Raw genomic sequence first — 22,411 nt, forward strand, 5'->3', positions numbered from 1 at the left:
GAAACCTCTGGAGGATACCAAGCTTATTGGTTGTAGAGTCCGAGGCATGTTATTGGGTAGGGCAAATAAGGAAAGACAGAATATGTGGGATTTTTTTTTTTAATGGCGCTAGAATACAAAATCTGGAACAAAGAATGTGCTTAATGAATGCCTAAGGAATAAATGAATGAATGAAACCAAAGTCTTTCTTATTTCCCCTGTACTTTGTAATGTGATCTCTCGTTACTGACTACTGAAATAAGAGAAGGACATGGTCCCCAAAACTAGCAGACTCACATGTAGAAAAAAGCACAGCAACATGTCCCTCTGAAACAGGCACTGCCATCTGCCTAGGTCGGAGAGTATAATTTAGTAAAGAAACAGGCAGAACACGTAGTTCAGAGAATGTTAATACACAGTCAATAAAGTAACTAACCAATCCGTAGTAACAGCCCCCCAAAGGACAATTCTGGAGTGTTTTATTCTGAGAGCAAATTAAAGCAAAACAAAGATGAGTCTACCAAAAAAACAGCAGACTTGCCTCTATTTCACATATGAGTCCTTAGAGGACTTCATGGAAATTATCCATATCTTTCCCATATCTCCTCCCTACAGTGTACAGTAACAGCCTAAAAACCCCTTTGTTCAAGCATAGCTCCAGTGTATGAAATCAGGGCTGAAAGCTCTACCTTTTCTAGTCTCTGCGTGCAGAATATATTCAGAATTAACTATTCATGAGCAGTACAAATCTAAGAACAGATCCAGAGTTTTGATAAGGCTGCAATTAGCCAGTTACACAATCAGAAGTCCTTTCATCAATTCATTAATGATTATTTTAAAACAGTACAATTCTTAGGGTACATAAAAGCTGCTATTTTATTCTTCATAATTAGAAACTACTTCTGTGCCTTTCTGGTTTGCTCCAGCAGCTGACGAGAATTCCCATGGGACATGTGGTTGTTTAGCACATATGAATTTGTGTGTTTATGTGGGGAGAGGCAGGATGGGGACCAATGTTTTCATTCACATAATATATGCTTGGCCATAGAATTAGCTGTTCAGACGCTAATTTGGTGTTTAGTCCCTTTCATTTCTGTGCAGTTTATTGGATTTGGTGTCCTCATTAAGATGATTAAAATAAACCAGTCTATCAATATGTGGTCCAATTAGTTCAAATGTCTACAGCTTTAGTTTGGTCCTTTTCTGTCTCCAGGGCAGCACTACTTTGGGGATCTCTTTTCTGGACTTTTCTCAGGACACATGGGATGCCTGAGTCTCTCTTAGGTCATCCAAAATGAAGTCTCCCAATGAGCAGATGGGGTGGTGGGGAGAAAAGTCAATTTCTTCAGTCTTTGACATTTATTTAACAGCTCCTTTATATGCCACAGTTTCCAGAGAGTAAATAGTGGGCACACATATAACTTAACACTAGGATCCAAGGAGTTAAAATGCCCTGTTTTCATTACACTATTGACTCACACATGACACCTGCAAGCTTCTTTTTAATTTGAAGAATTGTTTTATTTGAAGTCAATTGAGCTTTAAAATGATCTTTTTTTTCCTTAGGGGGCCCACATATAAGCTTACTTCTATATTTTTAAAACTATAAATCTGGTTTTCCAAAAATTGCACATGGAATAAACCGTTAGGTTGTATAAATATATATGTGAACACTCACTCATTCCCTTTCAACGAATACCCATTTCTAAAGACATTTCTCAAAAATTACTTGTCCAATTAACTTCTTTATGAACAAATAAATTCTGTTCACCTATAGACAAGCTACAGTTACAGTCTAGCAACCTGGTGTCTAATTTCAGAATATTATTAACGGTGGTTATTAGCTGGAGAAGCAATGTAGACGCGAACATATAGGGTGAAATTTACAGTTATTGCTCTGCAAAGAGATAGCAAGAATGACTCAGTCTTCTAATAGAACTTACAACCAATAAGCTATAGCGTTTAGATTAAATGACTTGATTTTTTTTCCTGTAGTTCAATAATTTACATAAGATAAAATGGATGCAGTTTTATTATCAGTTCCTACGATCCAACATTTTAAATTGTTTTGCCTTCTCTGAGGATACTTAATGAAGGCTATCTCCCATTGTTCTCAAGTTATTTTCCTTTCCTTCCAGGTCTATTTCCATGTGAGCTGCATGTGATCCCTGTTTTTATGCACCCATTGCGAAGAGGCAACCTCTTTGACAACAACCTTCGAGCAATATCGTCCAGAAGTTTCTTTCTTTCTTATACTGGTCAAATACTAGTGGAACTTACAGGCATGGGTAAATGCTGACCAATCTGAGCAACTACTTTGTGGTAACAGCTCTAGCATAAGAAAGTAAATAAAATCTGAAACAAAAGAAAACATGAATCTGCTATGGGGGAAAATACCACAATGGAACTTGTGAAGTGACAAGAATTCTTTTTATAATTTAATTAGCCTAGACATAGGGCCAGTGTGGGGGCTCTATGCCAAGAAGACATACCTTGGAACCAAAGATAATCTTTTAGAGAATTCACTCAGATCTCACAACCACTGAAAGAACTATGTATGTATGGGCCCTGACCAACTATCTGTCTCACAAGCTAATTATTATGATCATTAGCACTGATCATGACATGTGGCATACCACCCTCCTCCAAGTGTACAGCAATAATTGTGGCCTTAACTGGACAGATCATTGGAAACTGCATCATGGCGACAGACAATGGCAACCCATGTTTTATGACTGAGCAGACAAGTCGGTTAATAACCGTGAGTCAGTTTCCTTACCAGTAAATATTTAACAAATCAATAAGCATGTATTGAGTCCCTTCCATGTTAGATAATATGCAAGAGTCTAGGGTGTCCTAGAAGAAAACTTCCTATCAGGTTATGAGTCGGTGAGAGAAGAAGCCGTACCTTCCACACATATCACTGCACCTCTATGGGCATGACAGGCTTGACACAGAAAAGGTGTGTAACAGACTTGTATTGAAGAAAGGAAGCAAACACTATGGAGGAAAATACAGGTGAGGATAAAAGATAAATGAAATAGGACTCATACCCACATGGACCTCGCTGTCTAACATACAGTGAGCCAAAAAAAAAAATAATAAATGTTAGAAAACAACTTTGTTTAGAAGTAATAAAACAAAATAAAAGGAGAAGAAGTGCTTGCTGCAGGAAGTGGGGAAAGATTAAGAGGGAGCTGGGTTCTGATGCACATACAGAAAATTTCCAGATGAATGTACTCCTCCTACACGATTCCCAGAAGTCATTCAAATATTATATTTTCTGTATACTGTGGTTCATGTAGGTCGCCTAAACATCAGCAACTGGATGCTGTTTTTTTCGGCAATATGAATTTTACCAAATGACATGCTGGCATCTCCCAGTTCATCTACTTGGCTGCCCCCACTCCCTGGTTATACCAGTGTAATTCAAAGCACCAGAGAGTATCTATCACTCTTTCCATAATGTGGATGCAGTAATGTTTCTTTCCTCCCCTCCCCCTCGCCCCTGCCACCGGTTTATGATGACAGCTGCTCTTTGTGACTGCTTCAGAGACTGGTGGTCAGCTGGAATCTGCTGGCTCACAGCAAAGGCATTATAAATCTAGGAAACTCAGAGGAAACGCTCTTTCTCCATCTCTCAGACCTAGGTAGGAATGCAGTCTCAGCAACAGAGCCTGATATGGAATTCAGAAAGGAGCAAATGGGAGAACTAGTTGCTTCTGACCTGTCTCCAGATAGACAGGCAAAAGAAGAGGTCCTGGAGATTTCTATACCAGGATGCCAGAACAGCATAACAGAAAAGAATCTGGAACAGAAGCTCCAGCGGAGAGAAGAGAATGCATTTGGACAGAGCAAGTTAAATACTTGATACAGACACGGCCATTGGGGCCAGAAGGACAGCGATGATGGACTGTAAGATCAGAAAGACCTGGGTGTGAGTCTAGATTCTGCTTCTTATTTGCTACATAACTTTGGGGTCTACTTAATCTCTGTATGGCTTGGTTTCCTCAGCTATAAAATGGGGAAACACAAAAGAACCTGCTCAATAGTGTTGTTGTAAGGATTAGAAGGGAATACTGTATATTTCCAGCAGAATGACTGTCCCATGGTAGGGACCCAAAAGTTACCAACAGCTCTGCTATTATTATTAAATTTATAATATCCACTATAAGAATTTAATGCACAGAAATACACCTACAGTTAGAAAAGATTTATCCCCTGTAATAATGTTGGAAATTATGAAAACTGGAAGACCATCCAAATGTTCACTAACAAAAGCAGGGTTTATGGAACTGTTACTGTTTGAAAATGAATGAGATCTATCTATGTGCATGGCCACAGCAGGCGTCCAAATGTGTAATTAAGTAAAAAAAAATAAATAAAAATAAAGTTCATGACAGATATTGGCAAGGATGTGGAGAAAGGGGAACTTTCTCACACTGCTGGTGGAATGCAAGATAGTGAAGCCACTCTGGAAAACAGTATGAGTTTCCTCAGAAATTTGAAATGATCCAGTAATTGCACTACTGGGTATTTACCCCAAAGATATAAATGTAGTGATCTGAAGGGGCACATGCACCCCAAAGTTTATAGCAGCAATGTCCACAATAGTCAAACTATGGAAAGAGCCTAGATGACCAGTGACAGATGAACTGATAAAGAAGATGTGGGTGTGTGTATATATATATATATATATACACACACACACATACATATACACACACACAATGGAATACTTTATTATTAATAATAATAGCTATTAAAAAATGAAATCTTGTCATTCACAACCACATGGATGGAACTAGAGGGTATTATGCTACGTGAAATATGTCAACCAAGAAAAGACAATTATCATATGATCTCACTCATATGTGGAATTTAAGAGAGAAGGAGACTGGTTCCTATGATTAAGAAACTCTTAATCATAGGAAACAAACAGGGTTGCTAGAGGGAACTGGGTGATGGACATTAAGGAGGGCAAGTGACGTAATGAGCACTGGGCATTGTATGGGACTGATGAATCACTGAGCTCTACCTCTGAAACTAATAATACACTAGATGTTAATTAATTGAATTTAAAATAAAAAGACCAAGTTCAACAATACTCAGAGTATCATCCCATTTCTCTAAGTAACATTAGTTTTTAAAAATCTGAAAAATATAAGCCTTAAATAATTAAAAGATGTTATGTCTGTGGAACAAGATAAAGTAAAAATTATGCTTTGCATACTTATGTGTTTTAATAAATTATTTGCAATAATTATTTTTGCTATTATTTTCAAGGGGCAGATTTTGAGATGGCGGAGGTTTTTCTTAACAGTCTAATTCTCAACAGTCTGATTCCTGCATGGTGTCCCATTGGGCACTAGACTCTTCTGCTGTTTTTTTACTTCCTAGTCAGCAACTTAAGCCTCCTGTGCTCTGAAATCTCACAAAGGAGAGAAATCAAAAGGGTGCAGTAATTGAGAGGACAAAAGCTGCAAGCATGGGACACTTGTATTTTAGATGTTGATTCAATTCATTTCATTAGTCAGTTTATCCTTCAGAATCCTGAGAAATGATTAGAACTAAGATAACATGACTCTGTAGTAGGCCTAGAATAATACCAAGTGAACAAGCCAAAATCCACCTCCAATTAGAAATGCTCTTCCAAAAATTTTCTAAATAAAATAAACTGGATTTATGCATAAATGCACTAACATAGGTAAATACTGTACCCTTGAATGTATAAGCTTCCTATAACCTTGTCGCTTAGGCTCTGATTCGTTTTTGTTTCATTTTTCTTTTGTTTTTTTACAACTTTGGGATTTGATTTCTAAAGCTATAATGCAAAACCTAAAAACATCGTTAGGATCTCAATATATAACACAAAGAGGTAAATATTCTACACAAACATAATTTTTCAAACTATGTATAATTTAAATATCATCAGGGCCCAGATATTTTATTTAGATGAGCAAGGAGTGGAAACATGACTCCAGTTTAGCCAATTGGAATAATTTATTATTTTCTTTGCAATGTTCACAGCTGGGACATCAACTTAACAAATGCTAAAATGAAGCAAAGATTAAATTGACAATCCAGGTCTTCCTTCCCAATCATCAGTTCAGTTTCTTATCCATAACGCACTCTTACTCATTTTTGTCTAGGGAGAAACTCCTAAGTGTACAACAGTGTCGTGTCATTGATCTGAACGAACAAAAGGGACTGGATAAAAGGGAAGTTGAGCAGCTTCCCTGAGATCCACGCAACAACAACTGTTTTCAGGAACTCCTTAAATATTTTTCCCTTAGTGCCTCATCCATAATTTCAGTCCACATGGTTTATTTATGTTTTGGTTATGCAGCATTCAGTGAATGTATTTTATTAAAGTCAAAATCAACAACTGGTTGGCTCCCCTTGTGCTTACAACTAGGCAGTTCCATTCACTTATAGTCACAATAAAATGTGCTTTGCTTCCTTTTACCTGACTCTGGAGCCTTTCTGATCTCCCAAGAAAATCTGCCTCCATCACAGAATGCTACTGAAAGGGAATGCTTGCTGGATTGGGTACCTCTTGCTAGTAATCTTTGCAGAAACCAGAAAGTCTGTTTCACGTGAACTAAGCAGGGACATAGAACACAAATTCAGTTGTTCCCCTTGCCTTTCCCCTTGGCAGTTGCCACAAAAACAACTCCTCCATGCAATATTGTAGTAGGAGTCCTTTGATGCAAATGCTTTCCTTAATTCCAGAACAAAAGCTCTAGTATTGGTTTGCTTCATCATGTAAGGTATGCAAAGGCAGCTGATGAAACTTACTCCCTTTAAAATTTGTGTTTGTGGCACGGTTTTAATGGCCCCCTAGTCACCATGTTGGTAAGGGAAGAATTCCTACTTTGTTGTCATGGACATCGCGGGTACATGACACTCAATACTGGACAGGTGTGGTAGACAACAAGTCATTAGTCACATGAACTCACAGTCCAGAAGAGGACAGCCTACCATGCAGAGCCCCACAGGGGCTGTACTTGGGAACACAAGGAACAGCTGTGGAAGGCAGGTTTTGTAGCATAGAGGGTGTAATGCCCCATTTCTTACCGCACAACGTGACTGGCTTCTTGGCAGGTTGGTGAGGATAAGTAGCATCTGTGCCTGGCCCCTTGGTTAAAAGGTGTGCGGGGGGGGGGGGGGGGGGTGGTGTCTGTCTGACCAAGGGACCTTACTGGCATAAACAAAGGAGAATGGGAACTTAAAGTGAGGCCATTCAAGAACTTCCTGTTTTTACCAGGTGTTATAAATGCAACACGTAATACTGAGCCTTAATTGTAGGCCTTACCCCAGAGGCCTAAACACATAAATATTTGCTAAATGAGAGTGAATGAATGAATGAATGAATGTGTTGAAAGTGGGAGGATTCTAAAATTTTGGAGGATACCACGACTGGGCCAGACACTGAACATCTTAGCTATACTGCAGTCATTAATAAAACCTATAAAATGGGGACTGTAATATCTTTTCTGTTTATCTCAGGAGGTTACTTGAGGGCATAAAATCATTAACATATTTGGGCAACAGCCTAATTCCTTCAAAAGACCTGAAAGGCCCTCCACCGCCCTTATACTTTGGACACACTGGTCTTCTTCCAATAGACTTCGCAGACTCTGTGCATGAGCAACATAGGGTAAGATATACTCTTTATATGCTTCCAAAGCACCCCTAATTTTTTCTACAATTCAGGCTGAAATTGTCTTTGAGGTCTATCTCTCGAATGCCTGGCACACAGTAAGTGCTCAACAAATGTCTGGGTGTGGAATAAGGGAAAAAGTGATAATGATTCGTAAAAGCGTACTCAGAAGTTAAAAGCACTACACACAATTGAAGAAACATATGACTTTTGCCTCCGTCTCCAGTCGTGGGGAGAGCCCACTATACCCTTCTGTGCCTTGCCTCCCCTGTCCAAGCCTCACTGCTGTGGGGGCGTCAGCCTTCCGAATAAGAAGTTAACCGACATCCGCACGAAGCCTCAGATGGTATATGATAACACGCCAGATTTACCGCTACCTCCTAAGCAGGGAAGTTAGGATTCATGGTGTAGGCAACAAGACGTAGTCACTAGGACCAGCTGAGCCAAAGGACAACGATGGTAGAACTGGAAGAAAGAGCTCACTATGAAGCCACATTCACCCGACTAAATGAGAAATTTTGGTAAGTTTTTTTGTTTTTAAAGAGAAAAAAGGACTCAATATGTTGAGTCTGGGTAACTGGGAAAATGATGTTGTCATCTGTAGAAACTTTAGGATCAAGAGGAAAGCTGGTTCTAGAGAGAGCTCAGGTGATGGTTACCAACTCAAAATGTTCTCTTTGAAATAAGTATCTTGAATACACAGCTATCTTGAATAGTATTTTCCAGATCCAGGAAAGCATTTTATTTTAAGATATATGTCTGGTCTCACAATAGCCAGTGTTTAACCGATGCTAGCTGCCTTAAACAAAACTTTTCTACTCTGTAATTTTTCTCCCAAGGACACTTCAGGAAAGTATGTGCCTTGCTAGCTTACTCACAGGTATATGAGGCCTTCTGGCTTTTGTACTAAAGGCTATTACCAGGGAGAGTATTACTGCCTTCTAATGAGCCACATGGTTTCACAGATCCATGCCATGTTGCCATTTTGACAGACTCCCAGAGCATGTGCTTGTGAGTTACCCAAGGTCAAGGCTGACTGTGACTTGCATATCCTGAGCTGTCTAACTGACCTCATGTTCTCATACAGACATAGAAAAACTCAGTGAACCTTGAACAAATTCAGCTTCCACATTTACTGGGCATCTGTTCTGGGGTCTGGCACCAGCTGTGTTAAGTTTAAGAGCTACAAAGCTGAATAGCACATTTTCTGCCTTCAGGAAGCCCCCATCCAAGTCTAAACACAGACAATAAAAGATATCCGTTCACTAACAAACATTAAGTGCTAGAGGAGGTATAGATTTAAGGAGTGAGAGAGCAATTGATTCCAGTGAGATAATAAATAAGCTCAGGGTGAGAATATTTAAACCAAAGTAGAACATTTGAAGTGAAGATGTATCTATAAGAGCAAGTGCTTACAAAAGGATAGGTACAAGAATTACCCATAAAAAGAGGCACACTCTCTTTTGGGGATTAGGTTGCATCTCATTTTGGACCTTTTAATTCAATGCACTGAACTAAAAGTCTGACAGTTTATTTTTTTTTAAAGGTTTTATTTATTTATTTGATAGAGATCACAAGTAGGCAGAGAGGTAGGCAGAGAGAGGGGAAGCAGGCTCCCTGCTGAGCAGAGAGCCCAATGCCGGGCTCTATCCCAGGACCCTGGGATCATGACCTGAGCCGAAGGCAGAGGCTTTAACCCACTGAGCCACCCAGGCGCCCCGACAGCTTAGTTTATATTTTTAGAATGTTACATTTGCCACCTACATAAAGCCCAGACAAAAATACACTTCACACCAGAAACCCCCTAATAGTGAAATCTACATTGTCATCTGCTGTACAGAACAAATAGTCTCAAGTTACCATAGAAATCCCCACTCTTTTCTGTGGGAAAGTATTTAAATAAAGCTGTCAGACAGTCTCAATTAAAAATAATAAACAAAAGACCAATTATGGTCCCTTTGGATTCACTAATAAAGTTCATCAATGAACTTTCCATCAGGTATTCAGGAACAAAAAAGGTAGCATATGGAGGAATTTTCAGTGCAATTAAAGTACACCATTTACATTTTACATTGCCACCTTTGGCCGCCGGCAGTCTGAGCAAAATTAAATAACTGGTTACACAAAAGGCCTCAAGTGGTGGTCGAGGTGGCAGAAGGAATAAACAAGTAGAGGAGAAGGTCACAGCAAATATACTTGAAATGGGCAATTTCCTACAATTTTCCAAAACGAATTTAATTAGTTTTTAGCCCCTCTGTACCACTTGCTTCAACTTGATCCTCTAATGCAAAGTACTCAGAATACTGGCACGTTTTAGCAAGGGTGAGTTTTCCTTCTCTACACCACAAGCTCCTTTTTTTTTTCCCTTTAAGATTTATTTACTTGAGAGAGAGAGAGAGAGCAAGCGGAGGGGCAGGAGGGACAGAGGGAGAGGGAGAGGGAGAGATAACCTCAAGCAGACTCTGCACTCAGCACAGAGCCTGACGTGGGGCTCGAGCTCAGGGCCCTGAGATCATGACCTGAGCCAAATCAAGAGTCTGTTGCTTAACCGACTACACCACACAGGGGCCCCACCCCAAACTCTTTGGGCCTCCTAGTTTTTACAGCTTATGGACTTCAAGAGGGCAGGGGTTAGGTTTCCTTCTCGCAGAGCTCAGCGTTTACCACACTCACCACTCAGCGGGTTTTGATAGAGTCTGTGTATTTACATGTACTTCGTGTAACTCAAAGGGAATCATCTGCTCCCCGCTTCCTAACCGTATTTCATGCTACTCGCTTGTTTTGTGTGTTCTGCATGCTCCTAGATATCGGCTGCTCTGCCCATAAGTCCCATGAAATTCCAAACCCCCATTCTGCCTGCGCAGTAAGAGGGAGTCTCTGGAGCACACAAGGCAGACTTGACTTTTATGTCATTTTGCTTGTGACCCAAATGTACTCAGACAGCTTCGATGAATGGTTCTGAAACAGGATTCACACAAATGAGGGATGTGTCAGTCTAACATTGCCCTCTGGTCAATGTCCTTCAGCTGGTCAGGTGACTACAACAAAAACATGGTGGTCTAGCCAACACAGAAGAGGTTAAAGGCTGCCCCCTTGCCACCTCTTTCCAAGTCATAAGCTCCTTACTTTGTAGACACCTCTTTACTGTCCAGTCGTCCAATCCCGCAGCCCTCCCCCCTCCCCCACATGTACGTGTGCACGCACACACACTTGTATACACACACTCACTCACTCGCTGCTGGCGGCTGGTGCTTCCATTCGACATGTGAACCTTGAAAGGGAGTTGATTTCTCTCACTTGAGTTGTCTCATAAATCACTTAACCTTCCTCCTTTGCTCCACATTAACCTTTGGTCTTTAATGTCTTCCTTTTTACTTGATTTTATGGCCTCCTCTCTCAATAAAGGCTTTTTATAAGGATTTGTAGGGAGGTAACTCCCTAAAAATAAATTTCATTTTAACCCCCCCCCCCCCACTGAGCCACCCAGGCGCCCCTAAATTTCATTTTATATTTGACTACAGTGAGTCTAGCTCATAACTTTAAATTTTAAATAACACGCTTCAAATGCACTGGCATAAAGAAGTAAACTAAAGATAATCAAAACATTCAAGAATTTGGGATAGTCTCCTATACTCTCTGTTATGCTAAAGGTTTTTGTTTCCTTATTTTGCTTTTCTCTGGTCAACGAGAGATTGCTGGAAAACTGACAAAGAAGGTCAGTATTTTGTAAAGTTAGAAACTAAGAACTGTCAGGCTTTGTCTCTGTGTGGGCATCTAGCCAGCTTTTCACACGTATACATGTAGGTTCTCTCTGAGCTCTTTCCCCGTCCCCCTGACCCTGGGCTCCCCACGAAGAAAAGGAGTCCAGAGAGGCATCCTAGGGGATGTCCGTGTCTATTGTTCATCAGTGACCCAAAGACAAAAAATAGACAGCCCACACAAAATAGGCAGCGGAGTGCTGCTGGTAGATGGAGTTCTCTGCCAGAAGATGAACAAAATGGCTTGGGAGAGGTCACTAAAAACATCACAGGGCTAAAAAAGATGCAGAGAATCCCAGAATCTCCATAGAGACAGGAGTGATTCTCCCAGAGACTAGAGGAGAGACACAATCCCCACATTCAAGGAGCTTGCCGTGAAAACGGTAAGACATACACATACAAAAATAGCCTTGAGTCAAGACCCACAGTGAGAAACAGCCATCCATTTCAAGTGGGGGATGGAAAAGGGAAAAGGCTTTGAGAGCTGCGGACATCCAGGGAGGGCAAAGTTCCTTGTGCAGGTCATAGTGATGACATGGCTGTGCCTTTCTAGAGGGAAACAACAATGAATAGAATCAGGGAGAACAACACATTAGGAAGACAGCAAAGCACATTTTTAGGCATTTCTGGTATTTCCCCCACCTTCCAACTTCTTAACTGTCTTTTGTCACCAGCTAGGAGTCATCAGATATCTCGGATATCTGTACCCTTGGCACTACCTACATCGAAAGAAACACTCTTCTCTTCACCTTCTCAGCTCACAACTCCCCACTTAGACCTCAGGTCTTAGCTTCGATTTCTGATTTCTACCTCAGAATGCCTTCCCAGGGGCCCTGGTTTACAGCAGTCATGCCACGCTAGGCATCTAGAGTCTCCTCTTCCCACAGAGACCCTGGTCATGTCCTGACCTCGTGTCGAAGGTCTCTGGCCCTGGCTACATGACTCTAAGCACCTGCTGGGCAGAGGGGACACCTAGCCCATTCACCCCCGTGTCCCCAGCATTCACAACACATTCGCTCATGAGTTCTGACCAATTAAGGTAGAATCTGTCCATCAGGCCCACGAAGGACCCATATCACTCTGGACGAGGACAGCAGAAGTGGCATACATTCTTTATCTATATGAAAAAAAAATTCCAAATTTCTTGCCAGAGCCTAAGTTCACATAATGTTGTCTCTGTGAGGGGGGCTTGCTGACCAACACCCTCCTCATCTCCTAGATAAGGCATAAAATATGTCATTACTGGGATCCTGGCTCCAGTTTTTAACCTCAGACAAAACCAATGAGAGCAAATGTCTCACAAGCACTTGGGAGATGCAGGAATAAGGCCTAAACTATAAGTTCTCTCTGCCTATACTTAGGCCTAAGATGGAGGCGTCAAAGATGTGCTTATTAAATGTGCGGGTGGCGTTAAATTAGGTGACATTCCAACACTATGAATGGGTGGATAAAACTTCAGAATAATTATAATCCACTAAGAAAGGATCCCAATAGAAAAAGGTGAAATGCAAAAGATATATAGAGGCGGTGAAAATATAGTAAGATGGTGGATGGCTGATTCAATCTATCCCTTCTTTTTCTTTTCTCTGTCTCTCCCATACCCAGCCTCCTCCTCTGCGCTTCCTCCGTCTCATACACACACAACTGAGATTATTGCTAATTCCAATTAAGTTAACAAACATTTACTGAGTACCTGCTCTATGGTAAGTACTGCACCAATTAAGTATACAAACATGAAGAACATAGTCTCTGACTCTAAGAGGCTTATAAGCCTAATTAGGGAGATAGATACACACTCCACGAGTCACAAGTGAGGGACAAAGTGTGCAGATGGTGATATGCACGGGGACTCAGCAGCACACAGGAAACACTGAGGATCAGGGAAGACTTTCCCCAGGAATTTACATTTAAACTAAGTCTTCAAGGATAAGTGGGGTTGGCCAAATAGATAAAGAAGAAAATTCCAAAAGGGCAGAAGAACAAACTGGAAGTGACTGATAAATGAAAGATGGGGTGGCCTTCTCAGAACCACACAATAGGGCCTGTAGAGTGTGTGAGCTGGGTAGGACTGTGGGGAGGGCATAGATGGTGACAGGAGTCCAACCACAAGCTGTCACTGACCATCATCTAGCATCTTTGGAGGATTATACCGTAGATATTCATAAACATGCATGGATTTGACTTACTAGCTTGGCCGGAAACAAACTGGAAGTCTCCCAGGGCCAGGTGGTTTTTACAGAGAAAAAATATGTTCTACTGCCCTAGAAAATACCCTGACTCCTGCCAGTATCTTCAAAATGTTTGGTGGTTACCATCAGGCAAGCTCAACTTGGTTTTATGGATCTACCAATGAGGTCAAACCTATCATGACAGGTAGAAAATATTCCAAATTAAACAATGGAGACCAAGTTACCAAACTGCCATCAGCCATGGGGTGGTCAGTGTAAGGAAGAGCGGCAGGATTGGATAATCACTTCTAGTGTCGGGGGAAGTAAAATTGTTTGTTTACATTTCAGAATGCTAAAAAGTGTAGAGGAATAATATTACATACACTACGTACTGCTCATTTAGCTTAAGAGCTAAAATTTCATATAGAACTAAAAGCCATATGCAGATGTTCCACTCCATTTCCCTCCATACATCACTACTGTGAATTTCTCATTTTCGTGCATGTTTATTGATATATTTACTCCACGTGAATATCTCCAAAAATAATATAAAATAATTTCTGTATGTTTTAAGTATTATCCAAATGGGATACATAAGGTACAAAAAGCAGGGGTTTTTGAAGCCTCCTTTATCTCTCAATAACATGTTTTTCAAGATTTGTACTGATAAATGTAGCTCTGGTTTATTCATTTCACAGATCTAGAGTATTCAACCGTATGAATATATTACACTCTGCTTATCCATTCTTCCAGAGATGGACTTGGAAAAGGTTTGCAGCTTCTTGCTAGGAGAAGCAACACTGTAATAAATTTCCATGCATGTCAGGAGAATCTTCTCCAGTATTGATTAGCGTAAGTGCATCTCTCCCTTAGGAGATCTTGGGAAACTGTTCTCCAGAATTGGAGCAATTGACAACCTGCACAACAGAGCATGAGTTTCTTTACAACCTCAAAACCACTTGGTGAAAGCCAAATTTAACTTCTCCCAACCTTATGGATGTGAAATGGTTCTTGTAGTTTTGATTTGTTTCCCTGATTACTACTAACGGTGAGCATCTTCTCACATTTACTACACAGTTTGGCTTACTGTTCTAGAAAATGCTTAGTCAAGACATTTGCCAATTTTTCTATCAGACTGTGTTTTGTAGAATTTCTTTTTACATGTTGATACCGTTTCTTTGTTAAAAAAAATATAGATAAAAACAAATTGTTACTATATATTAAGGCTTTGAAACTGTTCATGCCCCTTGATCAAATAATCACACTTAATGGATAAAAGCTAAGAAGGGAATAAAAGTAGGTTAAAAGATTTAAGGCTCCAAAGATGTTCATCAGGGCATTGTTTATAATAACGAATACAACAAGCAGTATACTTACATAATAGCCACAAAAAGAAAAAAACATGAAATACTCCAACAGGAAAAAAGGGATTGGCATTCCCATAAAGTAGACCGCTATAGAGACATTAAAGAATGTTTAATGTATAGAAGAATGTTAAAAATGCATTAAATGGAAAAAGCACGCTGCAAAAAATTCTTATGGAAAAAATATGACAGAAAGTGAAGTTATGCTAGTTTATGGGATTATATTTCCTTCTTTTTTTCCTATATTTTTCCTCCAAAATTTCTATAAAGTATATGAAATACTTTTTTAAAAGCTATACCTATAAGTATAGTGGAGATTCTCCCAGAATTAGACTCTCAGGAGAAAAATTCATCTAAGAGACAGAATTTTGAAGAGCACCAGATTGCAAGGGCCATGGAAAGCTACAGATAAGAAGAGTGTGTACGTGTATGCAGGACTTGTGTTCACAAGGCCAGACATTCCAGCCAAACCCACAGAAAATGATCACTCTTGGATCACTGCTGTCTCTCCTAATGGAAAATAATAACCTGAGAAGTTCTGGGGCTTCCATACACAGCACAGCTCCCTGTTTCCCAAAGGGTTTACAGTCTAAGCAAGACAGATGAGACAATTAAGACGAACAGACGGGGATGGGAAAGGCAATTTGTACCCCCATCATGGAATAGGCACATGGTTTCTATGTCTCTGCTTACACTTCAGATGGGTTTAAGGAGAGTCAAGACAGATTTAAGTGGAAAACATAGCCAGAACTGAATTCTGATGGTTAGAAAGTGAACATATTTTATGTAGCTGATAGTAGAAGACATCAACTCAGAACAAGAAGACCAATTTTAATACACCTCGATCCCCAAGTCTGATGGTCTAGACCACTGGTATAACTGTTTTTAGTTTATAAAATATTTGCTTGTCATTTTCCAAATTTTTCAAAGAATCAAGGTCAAGTATGGAATGGAAGAGAGAGAATATCCCTCAGAGTCAGATGGACCTATGTACCATCTTGGGCACAATAATGAGACCCTTCATCCTCAAGTTCCTGCATGGTGACAGAACACAGTCTAAACCCTGCATGGCTGCTGGATCTTTAGAGATAGTAAAAATAACCACAATGTGTGGCATGTCCGAGGCCCTCGATTAATGGAAAATATTAATCCCGGGGAACACAGAAATTTCTTCTACATCTAGAACTGGAGTATCATCAAATACTATGTCCCAGATATTTAATTGTTATGGTGTGTAAACTGAATGAAATTCTAAACGTTTTGATTAAAGGCTCATTAACAGGGGCACCTGGGTGGCTCAGTTGGTTAAGCTTCCAGCTCTTGATTTTGGCTCAGGTCATGGTCTCAGGGTTCTGGGATCGGGCCCCTGGTTGGCCCCCATCTGGCCCCACATCAGTTCCCGCAGGGGGGCTCCACACTCAGCAGGGAATCTGCTTGAGGACTCTCTCTCTCTTTCTCTCTCCCTCTGCCCCTCTCCACCATCTCTCAAATAAAAATAAATAAATCTTTCAAAAAAGAAAAGCTTACTAACAACACTATTCATTTTCAAGCTTTACTTTTCCTATTTACAATATATTTTTCATCTTAACTAATCACAAAGTAGAGCAATTTAGAAGATACTTTATAAAAAGGAGTCACCCATAGTCAAAGGCAAAACTACTACCTCCTCCTGATTCCTGTTCATGTAAAATATACAATTAATATTTTAATGTAGCTCCTAAAATAGTATCCAACCATTTCTCCTGTTTTGCCAAGAAGAGACAGATGGTGAATCAGCTTATAAATCAGCCCCCAAAATTCTTGAAGGCAAATAAGTGCTTTATAAATCAGGGTTTTAAAAAGGGCTCATTTTTATAACAGTTATTACTTTGAAGCAATCTTTCCCTAATTATCTTTATAAACATTAAACATGGCTAATTTATGAGTTCCTGAACAGTTTTGGGTTTTTCAATGAAACAATCAAGATCCCACATGCCTGCCTTTTCTCTTTTAATCATCGCTAACATATACAATGACCTTGATCGGCCCTCTGGTCCGTTAAGCTATGACCCTAACAGACAATGAAACCATGCTGAGAAATTACTACTCAGCGTTAAAATTCAGAAAATTTGAAAATGACTTTGGAATTATAAGACACCTTGAGTGTTTGGCTGTGGCCTCATTTCCAGGAAAAAGAAACCATTGGGGGGGGAAAATGATATATAAGCATTGCCAAAAGTCTCCAAAACCCCTCACAACCTCCAAAACATTTTTACCTTTATGCTGACATTTCCTCAGTTGCTCAGAGAAAAAGGGGAGGGTGATTATGCTACCCCACTTTTGAATACACTGAGAGCTGGTGTGTTACCGATACTGTGAGAAAGGGGATATAAGCAATAGCATGGAGGACGATAGAGGCAGGGAGGGAAATCTGAAGAGGGAGAAATCAGAGAAGGAGATGAACCATGAGAGACTATGGACCCGGGAACCAAAAAGGGTCTCAGAGGGGAGGGGGATGGGGTAACCTGGGTGATGGATACTAAGGAGGGCATGTGTTGTAACAAGCACTGGGTGTTATAAGCAACTAATGAATCGCTGAACACTACATCAAAAACTACTGATGTACTATACAGTGGGTAACTGAACATAATTAAAAAAGGGGGGTATATAGACAAAACGTTCCAGGACTTCTATCAAGTTAATAAAACACCAAATTAGACCAACCATATTCTAACTCGGTGCATTCAATTATAAGAAACTATGTACTGCTTTCTAATTAGAGAAGTCAAATTTCTATAACAAGGCACAATGGCCTGGAGAGTTATTTTATATAGTGGCTCTTCTATTGTTACAGGGCTGTGACCCCTGATCTATCCACAGTTCAAAAATCCCCAAAGCACTGAAGACTCATTTAATTGCAAAACCTGGTCCAACCAGAAATCATTTAATGATTAAACCCAACCTGGCCCAATGTGAAGCTATTGATACTCAGCCCACCAAAGTGCCTCCTCCATATGTTTTGTCGCTGAAATATTAAAGTATTTGGTTATAAGCTACTGCCACAGACCCTGCTGAGGATATCATGCATATGTTACAGTATATGCCTCCTCCCTAATGCATTTTAAAAATTGTGCAGCATTCTGAATTCTGACTCCAAGGGTTTTAATACAGGACAATGAGCCTCTGTTAACAATTATATCTTCTTTTCTTCCAACAGGGAAAGAGAAAGTAGTTAATGCTTCCATTCTAGGGTTGTTGAAACAGCAGGATCTCAGGCCAGTCACCAAAAATGGTGATACCATTGCCTCCAGATCAGAGGCCACAGTGGTAAGGTTGGCCCTCACCAACATGCATCAAGAGAATGGCTCCTTCTGGGCACATGATACAGGCACGCTGAACTAAATTACTTACCAGCCAAGGGATAAAGGCAATAAGGATAGGTGAGTGCTTTGTTATGAGTTTGTATCTTTATATAGAGTAGGGACTGAAGTTGGGATCATAACTCTTCTGATTAACCCAAAGAAGGGAAGCATTAATGGAAGAAAAGAGATAATAATTAAAAGGTCCCTGGTGTGCATCAGTGTGTATATCTGTGTATGTTTTTATGAAAAAGAAGCACTATATTACACATTGGGCCATACATGTCAAAGGACATTAAGGAAGAAGTCAAAGACATGGCACTTTGGCCAAGTCAGGTACAGAGGCACAATGGGGATACAGTCAGAGACGCTGGGTGCAGAAGTGATAGACTGAATCATGGTTTCAGAACCAAGAGATAAAACTCTAAAAACAGGCCTCCTGGGTAGTCATGATCCCAGGGTCCTGAGATGGAGCCCCACATTGGGTTCCCTACTCTGTGGGGAGTCTGCTTCTCCCTTTCCCACTCCCTCTGCTGGGTTCTCTCTCTTGTTGTGTCTCTCTGTGTCAAATAAATAAATAAAATCTTAAAAAAAAAAAAAAAAAACAACCTAAAAACAGATCCAGAAACACCCCTCAATTTCAGCTTTTTGACTGCTTGTTTTCCATTTTCCTTTCTCACCCTCTGGCTTAACTGAATAATTGATAACAGTAGTAACCATCCCGTACACCTATATAGATAGTATTCTACAGTTTAACAAATACTTTCATTCCATGACTTTTTTTTTTTTTTTAGACGACAATATTCCAAGAACAGGTATTATTATCCCCAAAAAAGAACTCAGAGTCATAAAGTCAGTTCAAATCATAGTTTGATGATTCCTACCTTACATAAATTAACAAAGCTAGTAAAGCCTCAGTCTTGTCATCTGGAAGATGAAAACAATAACCTGCTGAACAAATTTGTTAACCGAATTAAATGAGGCGATACATATGAAAACGCTTCCCAGCACTGACTAACACTAACGCCCTACAACTAGCACTTGTGACCATGGCGATTACATCTGTGACCTTGATCGTTCATGGTTTACTCTTAGGAGTTATTTCCAAACCTTTCTCTCCTCTTCCACGAAGGCACAATTTATTATTGACGGCAGTGCTTTATAATATGGCCCAGATCAGTACCAGGACGCCTCAATTCAATTTTCACTTTAAAAATAATTCTGATAATTGCATTGGCTTACTCTGAACTTCCTGGCATAACGTAAACTGTATTCTAGCAAGACACTCAACATTTAAAATGCAATTCCATTAGCTTGCAATTAGTAGTTTTCACACGTATTGGAAAAAATAAATTGATTTAGCACCTTTCTCCTGTCCACAGTAATACTGAATATTTTTTCCCTTGCTGTTATTGTACTCTGGCTGCAAATATTAGTTACCCTAACTGCGTATCACGTAAATCAAATAAATGCTTTCCCCCCATGCTTTCCCCCGCTTAATCACATCGGCAGCTGCTCCAGTATGTTTCAATGGCCATCCACTGGAACTCATTAAGAAAGCATTATGTATAGTAAATTAAAATGCAAGGTCTATGATCTGCAGACAAAAAGATGACAAAGCTTATCAAATGTATGCTTTGGCCTTCTCATTAGCTCTCAGGGTTTAAATGGCATTGTCCTCTCAAACAGGTCCCAGAGCGTTTTTATTTGTTATGAGTAGAACAAAGTCAGATGAGCATTCTGTGCTAGAGCTATTTCAACATCCCAAAGAAATAACTTTAAACAGAAATCGGAGTCTTAGATTGAGGCCAGGACTATTCTAAGAACTGTTCAGAAGCACTTATTTTTCCAATTCATCTTTTCAATTTTCTTCCACAATAATCAGATTAATCCATTCCAGCACTGTTAGTCAATCCATGATTATCAGATGCAATGGTATATTCCTATGAGAAACAGTTCCCACGTGGACCGTTTAAGAGGCTCTACCTCTACTTGTGCTGGGCATCCATGCCATGATAGCTGTTCCCTGAGATACCCTCCTGGCTGAAGCCATTCCTGCTAATGGGAGCAGAATGTAGGTATGGGAGAAGTCCCAAATCATCCCATATGAGAAATAGCTGGGGTAGTTGTGGATACTGACTTAGGAAATTAAAATCAGAGGGAACATGATATCTTCTTCAGACATTTGAAGATGGCAACTTCAGCCAAGGATGAGACTCACACTGCAGGAACCCCAGGGAACCTATATGCAAGGGTCAATAATAACCATACATGACAGGAAGCCTTTGGCTTGCTTTAAGAGACAGCCCTTGTGACAGAGCTGTGGGTCATTTAGATAACCACCACCTATAGGGAGTGTTAAAGGAGCAATCCCTCCACCACATGGGACTAGGTGATTTTCTTTTTTTATTAAGATTTTATTTATTTATTTGACAGAGAGAGACAACAAGAGAGGGAACACAAGCAGGGAAGTGGGAGATGGAGAAGCAGTCTTCTCACTGAGCAGGTAGCCCGATGCGGGGCTCGATCCCAGGACACTGGGATTATGACCTAAACTGAAGACAGATGCTTAACGACTGAGCCACCAGATGCCCGGACTGTGATTTTTAACTGTCCTTCCAATTATTACATCCTTTGAACTACTGGGTGTTATTGTCCATTAAAGCACTAGTCACCCTTTATATTTTTTTTAAAAAGATTTTATTTATTATTTATTTCAGAGAAAAAGAGAACATGAGCAGGCAGAAGGGAGAGAAGCAGACTCCCCACTGAGCAAGGAACCCAATGTGGGGCTCAATCCAAGGACCCTGAGATCATAACTCAAGCCTAAGGCCAATGCTTAACTGACTGAGCCCCCCAGGAGCCCCCTTTATACTTCTAACTGGAAACCTGAAGTTGACTATTGTCTTCATATCCCCAGCATCTAACACAGTGGGTAGCACATACTTTTGAGACCAGTGGCCATGCTTTATTGAGGATTTACTAGGTGTGAAGTATGTGAATTCATTGTATCGTGACACTCATATGGTTTCACCAAAATGCTGGTATGTATTATTTCTTTTTTTACAAGTTAGGAAACAAGGGCCACAGAATTTAGGTCGTTGTCCAAAGGAAGGGTTTGAAAACTGCAATTCAAGCCCCTGTTTTTCTAACTGGAAAGTCCTGGAGTTGACAAACCCCAGTACAGATCTGGCTACCAATTGTCTAAGAGTTAACCTGGGCTGCTTGTTGGAAACACAGATTCTAGAATTACCTAGAAAAGCTGACGGAGTAAGTCTCTGTGGGACCCAAGGGCTGGTATATTTTAACAAAATTCCCAAGTCAATTCTGATGCTAATAAAAATAACTACCAATTATTGAACACATTAATTGCCAGTTAATACCCTAAGAGCTTTATCTGGGCCTTTTTGTTCATTGTCATAGAAACTCTATGAGGTAGCTTCTAGTATTATCCCCATTTTAAAGATAAGGAACCTGAATCTGGAAGGGTTCCGAGTCTTCAGCAAGGTTACACATACTGCCAGCTAGGAAAGCAGGAAATTATACATGGGCCATTTTGTTCCAGAACCAGGACTTTTTCTAGTTCTTCTTTTTTTAAGATTTATTTATTTATTTTAGAAAGAGAGAGAGAGCAAGCGAGAAGGTGGAGGGACAGAGGGAGAGGAAGAGAGAAAGTCTTGAGCAGACTCCCCACTGAGTGTGGAGCCAGACTCAGGGTGCAGCATCACAACCGTGAGATTACCACCTGTGCTGAGACCAAGGCTGAGATGCTCAACCAATGGAGCCAGGCAGGCACTCCCGGACCAGGACTCTAAAACATTATGCTATGCTACCTATTCCACAGACTATATTTAGCGAACAGTACATAAATTTGGTCGGTCTTACACAATTGTTAGGGATCTTTTAAGTGCTGGCACAGATAATTTGCTTCTCTGTGAAGTTTCCCAAAATACTCATGAAAAATAACCTTCACTCTACCATGCTTCTCAAAAACATATGGGAACACCCTCTGTCACCCCATGAACCAGCGAAGATGGGGCCCCTCCATGCAGACTGTAGGGTTCATGGATCTTGATGCTTCGTGACACAGTTCTCAGCCCACAGCAGACACCAACATGTGCTTGTGGTAGGAAAAAAT

The 22,411-nt window shown here is 40.3% G+C and overlaps 1 protein-coding gene and 1 pseudogene across 2 annotated transcripts in view; one reads left to right on the plus strand and one right to left on the minus strand.

The window, feature by feature from the left end:
- Positions 1–22,411, minus strand: part of FAT3 (FAT atypical cadherin 3) — a 672,146-nt gene that overhangs the window by 389,754 nt on the left and 259,981 nt on the right. The gene's annotated exons all lie outside the window — the stretch shown is intronic.
- The window catches only part of LOC125078540 (AP-3 complex subunit sigma-1-like), a 150,599-nt pseudogene that overhangs the window by 35,853 nt on the left and 92,335 nt on the right, over positions 1–22,411 (plus strand).

Source organism: Lutra lutra, chromosome 10, assembly GCF_902655055.1.
Source record: "Lutra lutra chromosome 10, mLutLut1.2, whole genome shotgun sequence".
NCBI classification, from domain to species: domain Eukaryota; kingdom Metazoa; phylum Chordata; class Mammalia; order Carnivora; family Mustelidae; genus Lutra; species Lutra lutra.